This window comes from Rhea americana, unplaced genomic scaffold (genome assembly GCF_003343005.1).
Source record: "Rhea americana isolate MKP2758 unplaced genomic scaffold, rheAme1 scaffold_133, whole genome shotgun sequence".
Taxonomy (NCBI): domain Eukaryota; kingdom Metazoa; phylum Chordata; class Aves; order Rheiformes; family Rheidae; genus Rhea; species Rhea americana.
Window position 1 is genome coordinate 2,156,679 of NW_028185406.1, and position 8,653 is coordinate 2,165,331.

The window sequence follows — 8,653 nt, forward strand, 5'->3', positions numbered from 1 at the left end:
TTTGGCAAAGCATTGCTGTGGAAAGTGTGGCAAAGTTATGCAGATTAATCAAAAGACAGGTCAGTATCTACTAAGAACATTTTTGAAATAAAACAGCAAAATGCATTTACCAAGAAATTAATTTACTTATTCATTCAGAATTTAGAACAAAGAACTTCATAAATTTGAAAGGAAACTGCCTTTAACTCTGCTAAATTTCTTCAGTGGAAGCCATTGAGTTTTGACGTTAACTCGTTGACTTTCCATAGGAACAAAATCCGTCTCTCTAAGTGTCTCCAATGCCTAACTTTGCAAAAATATAAATTAATAAGTGAGCATTTATAAAAGCATTCAGTTAATAAGTGCATTCATTGAAATGCTGAGCTCCTTTTGATTGACATGTATGTTCCCAGAAAAAGTGACCACCTTATTTAACTTCAGAATATTTAATTAATTACTTTTACTTGCAAATGTTTCAAAATGAAGTGCAAAGTGCACCAAACTATTAAAACAAGCATAAAAGCAACCATGTTGGGTTTAATGAGTTTAAAAGGCATTCTCTGAGGATGCAGGCAATCATTCATATTACCAAATCTAGAGAAAATCAGCTTAATGGATTTAACGACCTGTGAATAAATGGAAAAGAAATAGTGCTTGTAAGATTTTTCAGTTATTCTTGTTTTTAAAATATTTTCAGATTCTGTATTGAAGACACTACCTCATATGTTTTTTTTCTGAGGGTAAAAGACTACTTTACCACATTATGGCTCCAATGCCCTAGGGATAGTGGACTTTTAAAGTTTTATATCTGAGTATGTGCCATCATCTTGCTTAGGTTTTAGGGCAAATGCAGCTCCCAAATCTTAATGGAATAGGAACAAAATGAGCATCAGAATCCCTGCTGAGACAGTCAGCAAAAGTTAAAGGTATCTGAAATTTTAAGCAGCTATGAAAAGCGATTACAAGTTAGAAGCCTGCTGTTTTCTCTTAAAACATTGCAATAATGTGTAAATTAAGTTGTATAAGAAAGGGATAACTCTTAAGGAGCAGCTTGGGTTCTCTGTGCGTGTAGATGAATTGCTAAGCTGTATGGGATAATTATATATGTATATAAAGAGAAAGAGACAAAAAGAGGTGTCAATTATTTTATAGTTTTTATAGTTACTCATTAAAGGATGGTTTTGGCTGTAACTCTTTATTTGATGGGAATGTACAAATCATAATATGAGAGTAAGATCAGTGCCATGTGGAGTTTCTTTCTGTGCTTTCCCACATAGAGAATTACATAGAGAATTGCACTAGCAGGCATCTGAGGATGAAACTGGTCACCACCACCCACTGCACTAAAAGGCTTCCTGGAATCCCAGTGTGAGTTAAGGCATTCAACTTTACTGTTTACTTATAAGAATAGTTTGATGAATGGAATTTTTCCAGCCCTGTCTGCCTAACTGACAAAACAAATATCTAAAACTCTCCATAAATGCTGTGATCTAAGCAATAGTTTTTTTTATTATTGTTTATATAGCAGTCATATCTTCAGTCACATGTTATTATTTTGATGTTGGCTCCATATTTGACTAAAGGACACTCAGATGCTTCTGTGCGCTATAAAGATTCTTTCTGAGATGTTACTGGATTCTGATGTAGCTATGTTAATTGGAGCAGAATCAGTTCTTCAGCAAAGATACTCATTGAAGCATTTTTCCTTTCATTTTGATATGGCTCATTGCCAGTATCCTGCTCCCATGTGATGTTGACTCTTTGGAGCTGTTTCATACAGCATGTAAGCAAGAGTATAAGTGCAAGTAGTTTCACTGACTTCTAAAAAGAAAAAGGATTTTGAGTTATTTTCTGATTCAAGTATTCTATTCATATTTATTATAGCCTCAGTATCTGTTTTAATAGTCAGTGCACTACACATTTATATTAAAATTTTTGCATTTCACATCAAATACTAACATGTTACATTATGTTTCTGACTAAAGCTCTACAAAATCAAAGTATAAGAGCTCCCAAAGCTATTCTTTACATGTTACTGTGGTTTAGCTGTCTTTGTGCATGGAGTGTTGACAACGTTCTCATACTCCCAAATCAAGGATGCGAGATTTGTACAGAGAAAGCAAAACTGAGTGACATGATAAGATACAGAAGAATACTTGGTAACATTTGGGTTGATTACGACATATTTAAAAGGACGAAAGATTTTGTTAGACTATTTTTCATCACAAAAACATGCAGAAACCTAGCCTGTCATAATATGATTTCTTATCAAGACTGTCTATTAAGTGTTTTAGGAGAAACAAACTACTGTTCTAAGGTACAAAGCTGTGGGAAATAAGACTGCTGAAAAGTTGTGGGTAAAAAATGTGAGTCTAGTGTGAGTAAACATTTTAAAGGAACTGCTATTGTTTTGATATCCAAACCTTATGATAGCTTTCTTTTATGCAGAAATGTTGTCTTTTACTTTATTATGCTTTCCACTTAAGTTCAGATTTTTGACATTTTACACCAGCAAGGTCACAGCCTGTGATTTATGCAGAAGAGAGCTATTTTGGTCAGAATTATCCTTCTGTTCTTTTCCTGTCAGAGGGAAGCTTTTAATAACGTTCAGAAAAACACTTTGGAAAAAAAAAAAAAAAAAAAGAGAGAGATAAATATAAAATAGAGAACTTATACCCAGAGTGAGAAAGTGGTTTAGTTGTTACCTACAGTTTTTTGGAACTTGATATTTCACCTCTAATTTCTTATGCCTACCTCCTGTGCAGTAGAATATATTACTATGCTTCCTACGATATTACTAAACCTAGATGAGAATTTCTAAGAGGAAACAAGTAGAAAGAAAACAGTAATATGGAGAGTATCTAAGGTAAAAATACTTCTCATCTTTCTCCCTCCTCCCTCAAAAAAAAAAAAAAAAAAGAACAAACTCAAACCTGTGACTGAATAGTAGGAAAAAAGAATGAAAATGCAGTTAAAATGACAGATAAGAAATTAGAAACAGGAAATGAGCAAATTAACACTGAAAGAGTGATAAGAAACTCAAAAGTCAAGTGCTGCTTTAATAGTTTGATTGCAAAATGTGTATATATTTGTTCATTTTTGTTTCCCTCACATTAAGTGTTTGCTTTCAAGAATGTCATTTTTCATCATTTTCTTTTCTACTTGTCATCATTTTTCTTCCTTTCTTCCTGTCTTGAATCTTTTATGGAATTACTATAATATTCTCCATTCTGGGAATCTGTATGCATAAGGCAATCTCTGCAGCTAGGGCAGCTGCAGAGGAACCTTTCCAAGAGGCTGATGCAGAGCTTTTAGATTATTCACATGATTTTTTAATCAGATGTCCAAATTTAAAGTCAATGATAGAAATTAGAACCTGGAAATCATGAGCTGAAGTCCTATCCTACAGCCGTATTTCCTTTTCAAATCCTTAATTGCAACAGAAAATAAATTTCATAAGAAGACATAAAACAGATGCTCTCAAACTGATGTATATTCATTGCTGTTTAAGGAAAGCAGTAGTTAGTGTAAATAAAGACTAAAACCAGGTAGAAATATAAGGATTATTAAGGAATGTATATAAATGTGTTCAATTAAGTTGATTTATCCAAATACCTTGATCTCAGTCTTCATTTGGACATTTATAACTATTGTGTTTATTATATATTGCTATTATGTCTGAACTGATATTCAGAAAAGAAATTATCATGGAAATGATTAATGTTCTTTTGCATTTTTTGGCTTCAATTTTTCTTCCTATACAGCAGCAAAATTAGTAAGATGGCAGGGCTCTTCATTTTTCTTTAACCACGCTCATTGTGTCAAAATGTGAATTTGTTCATGAATAAATTTTCACATTTCATTGAACAGCTAGTGATATTGATGAAAACAAATACAATTTGATCATTTTCTCACATAAGCCAATAGTACTAATATTTTCAGAATACTATGTTCCCTCTAAAGGCTTTCTTTCATTGGCAGTCAGTCTTATACGCTTTCTTTAATGAGTTACTACAGATGAAAATACCTGCAAGGCAAACAGTCTAGCAACAGTAAGATAAGATGGTGCAAGTATTGGAAGATAAAATTGCAAGAAAAAGTTTAGCAAAGGAGATATTTGCAAAGAAAAAAAAAAGAAAAAGAAAAATTCCAAAAATGCTCAAATATGCTTTTGTTTGCTTTTAAACCTGTTACAGATTCTTATGTATATTTAATATTGGAAAATTGACATTTGTGACTAAAACAGAAGTGCCTAGGAGACAAAACTGAAATTCAGATATAAGGTAGATCATTTCTAGAGATTTTTTTTTTCTAATATGCCTGTCTGTATGTGCTACTGCTAAATAACATCCTGAGACACTCCGCTTCTTAGGAAAACACATAAAGTCAAAGTGTGCCATAATCATGGATTCCTGTTAATCTGCTTCTACTGCATCTTCTTTCCAGGCTCCACTGAGAATGGCAACTTTTTCTTCTGTTTCTTCCACATGGTTAAGACATTGATTTAATTGACTTCCACATGGGAACTGACACCTGTGCAGCCATCCAGTCCAACTCTATGCTTGACCAATCTGACCAGCCCCACATGGCAGAACCACAGAAGGAACTGCATAAGGTTTACAGACAATTCTTTGAAAACTAATGGGCAATTCACCACTGTGAAGAGAAGGAGAAAATAATTACAATAATGAAATGAATGTGAAAAATAAAGGGTCCTTGTGAAACATTAAACTGATTAAGTCTCAATGAAAAAATGAATATAACTCATTATCATCTCATTTTATTTCACGATACTTTTTTATTTTTGTTTTTAAATATGTAGCTCATGAGATATTTCAGGAAGTAGTTTATAGAACCTTAAGAGGAAAAATATGTCACTGATGTTATATATTTGTTAAAAAGTTAGCAGATATTTAAATATGTTAGTATTTAGGCAAGATAAGGAAGAGGAAAGATCAGGTTTTACCCCAAATCTAAATGCAATCATTCAGTCTACAAATTTATTTTCAGGTAGACAACTATAACAGTGTAGGTAGATAAGACCACTGTTATACTATTTTTATCAGAAAAATAGATAGAAAAAGTAGCTAAAACACATTTGCAAGTGTTTTGAAAAACATCGCTCTCCAAAAGAATACAAAATATTCTGACAAATTTTTACCTGTCAGGTATGTGTTGTGATAGGGAACATGGGCCCTTGAGCAGCTGATTAGCTGACGAGTTGATCAGGTCCATGGAACTGATTGCCATCTGGCAAAATTATATAAGATTTTAAATCTAGAAAGATATATTTAGATCCTTGTCTCCTTGGCAGAGTATCTCTGAAAAAGGAGCCAATCACTATAACTCCAAAAGTACAGATGGCTGTAGAGGTCCCCTCTGTAAGGACCAGAATGGTGTCGCTGTTAAATGCAAGGGAGGAACAGAGCTGTGTAGGATTCTTCTGGATCAGGGCTAATTTATTTTGTGGGTGGTGATGTGATGTTTCTTTTCTGTTAACTGGGTGCTATTACCCTATTTTTTTTAAAATGACAAGACAGATGTAGGAATCCGTCTAACCATGGCACATATTGTCCTGGCTGGTAGCTGGTCTGTTAGTACCGATTAACTCTTACAGCACAGCTCTCCATCCCCAGTTCTTTGCTGGCAGCGAGGACCTTCATACAATACCAGGTGGACTTGAGGTCTCTCAGACTGCTAAGAATTACTGTTCTCCGTCTATAAAGATGACAGTGCTCTTGAGCTCTGGGAGGTGTGAGACCTAATTAACCTCTAAGCATTGGTTCTCTGTTTTATTTCAAGTAGCCATTTGTGTTTAACTTGTTTTTCCCTTTTCCTGCACAACTGTAAAGGATACTTGGTCAGAGTAGCGTGTTGCTGGACCTTCAGACATTTATGTGCCCCTTGTGGTCAAAGAGTTTCTCATACATCTGTTTTCACTAAAATATCTTGTAAAGTCTGAGCTGCCAACTGTTGACATGAAAAATTAAGGAGATTGCTTCTATCTTGTGCTTACTGCTTGGCTGTTCTTATGCTGCCCATGGCAGTCAGTACAACGAGGAAATAATTGTTTAATTTATTTACTTATCTATGCAGCTTCTAGGTGACAGTGTGCATCTGGCCATGATATTTTCCCTAATTCATTTCTACAAAGCATACAACACAACTTCACTACATCCTCTCCAAGTATGACAGAAGATAACTATGATTACTAAGAAGCATTTGTCATCTTCAGCAGCATCAAGCATAAAGTAATATCCCAGTTTAGTACAGCTACAGGATAAATAATTAACATTAATTTATATGTGATGATATGCACATTTTTTGAAACTCTATTTTGTCTGTAGATGTGAGTGATGGCACACTACTTTATGAAGTGCTAGCAGAAGCTCCAGTAGCACATCTTGTTGCCTGTCCAGCCCGTTTGGACTAAGTGCTCAAAGAAGGTAAGAAATAGGTAGGAGATTTCTGACATAACTGGCAAACAAAAAGTTTCTTCTGCATCTTCTAGCTCCAGGAAACGTTAATTTTAAAGCACAGTAGCTGTGTTTTGTGACCTCTAATGTACAGCAATTCCCCAAGTTTAGGAACATGATGCTATTATTCTGATAGAAATACCCCTACGTACTGTTCTTGCCAAGAGACATGTATATCAAAGCCGGATATTTACCCTGACTGAAAAGGGTCATGTTGGCTGAATGTGCAATGCACAAAGCCACCAATGCCAGTTGTAGTGAAGGGCAAAGTGATCTAGAGCTTAATACATTTCTCCATAGGGATCCTTGACAGGGGCCATAGATGGGGATATTAGGATGTAACAGAGCACAACACCACTCCTCAGAAACCACTCCTGTATGTGACCTGAGGTGAGAAATCAGTAGCTGAGATTGACTGTCAGCTTGTTGGTATCCTCTTGTTCAAATATTTAACTGAGATGATCGAAGTGCCATCATGAGTGACTGCTGTGTTCTCTCTCTCAAAATGATTGCTTTCAGCTACCTGAATTTTAACCAACACTGGTCCTTATGTACCTGGCAATGTAATTCTCTACCCTCTAATGCTGCTACCAAGTGATCTTTTCTCTGAGAAACACAGCCTATTACAGGAAAGTCATATGAGCATGGCATTCTTCTCAGAGACATATGCAGCTCCTCTCCAGAACTGCTGGAGTCTGCACTGGTGTTTGAGACAAGTCTATTAGAAAAGGAGAAGATTTAAAAAATAAAAGGTAAGACTAAGTTGGGAAATGAAGATGGATTTATCAAAAGTGAAAAGCATATTAAAGCTGTTAATGAAATTTAAGAAAATAAAACAGATATAGAGGAGCAATTAGATGGTCAGAATGACACAGAAATAGAGGTCTGCAACAATCTGGCAGTTGGAAACAGGGAAGATGCAGCACTTAAACACTTCTGTAACACAGGAAACTCGAGAGATCTGAGATCTCCTAAGGATCCCAGGTACTGCTGGTGACGCATCGGTGATGCCAGGGCACTAGATATCTACTGAGGGAATTTATGGAATCCACAGATAGATTATATGTCCTTAGTGAGCGAAGTCTTCTCATTTAGTTTCTTGTGAAAGGAATTTAGATCAAATACACCCAACCCACTTTAAGACCTAAACCAGCACTAAACAACCAAGAGTCATCAAGGTTTCTCATGAAAAATAATTATTGCTCCAAATCAAGTTGCTATGACAAGCATACCCTAAAAGAGATACGGATATGAAAAGGAAGCCTGAATAATGAACGTAAAAATATGTTTGAATTTAGAGTTCTAAATAATTAGCTAAATTTCTAATTTGTCTAAGTGACCAGCTATTAATTTAACAGGAACTAATCCATATGTAAAAGGAAAATTAAATTATGAAAATATCAAGTGTGGTAACTGTTGTGTGAAATGAAAGAAATCGGCATGATCCAAACCAGGGCGGAAAAACCCTTGATGCAGTAATTCTTCTTCAAATAGCTGATGCTGTTAAGGTGGGACAGCAGATAATTTTTTGTGATTTACATACGAAGAATATATCTTGAAGTGTATAAAGACAAATGTCTCATTTGGCTCAATAAGGCTCCTTATCATATTCCAAGAACAAAGTGTTCTGGTCCCCTCAAAACATATCGCCATTGTTTTTTTGAATAATCAGCAAAAAATTTGCAACTTCTGAAATAAGTATCTTCAATCAAAGCTAAAGTTTGATTCCAAATAATTGTTCCCTTTTTCTCTTTCAATGTGTATGAGTGAAAATATATTTTTGTGCTAACTAGCAAGTAAGATGTGAAACTAATTAGCTTCCAGCCAAAGTGAGTAATTAAGAAACCTTGGTGACAATTAGTAACAATTGGTAGTAATAAATAATTCTCCAGCTGTATTTCTAGCTAATGCAACTTCATGAATAGAATATTAATAAATAGCTAAAATAGTGTTCATGTTATAGTTATAGAACATGGTCTGTGTTCTCAGACACATCAAGGTAATTCAGCTGATTTACAATTAGTTATTCTCAGTTTATATTGGCATAAATGGGAAGTATTTGATACAGCTGTCAAAGCAAATGACGTACAAAAATGCCGTCACCAATTGAACAGTATTTATTCGTTCTGGCATGCACAAATAAACTTCTATTTTCCACTCAATAATGCTACCAACATCCAAATGTGCTACCTTCAGTT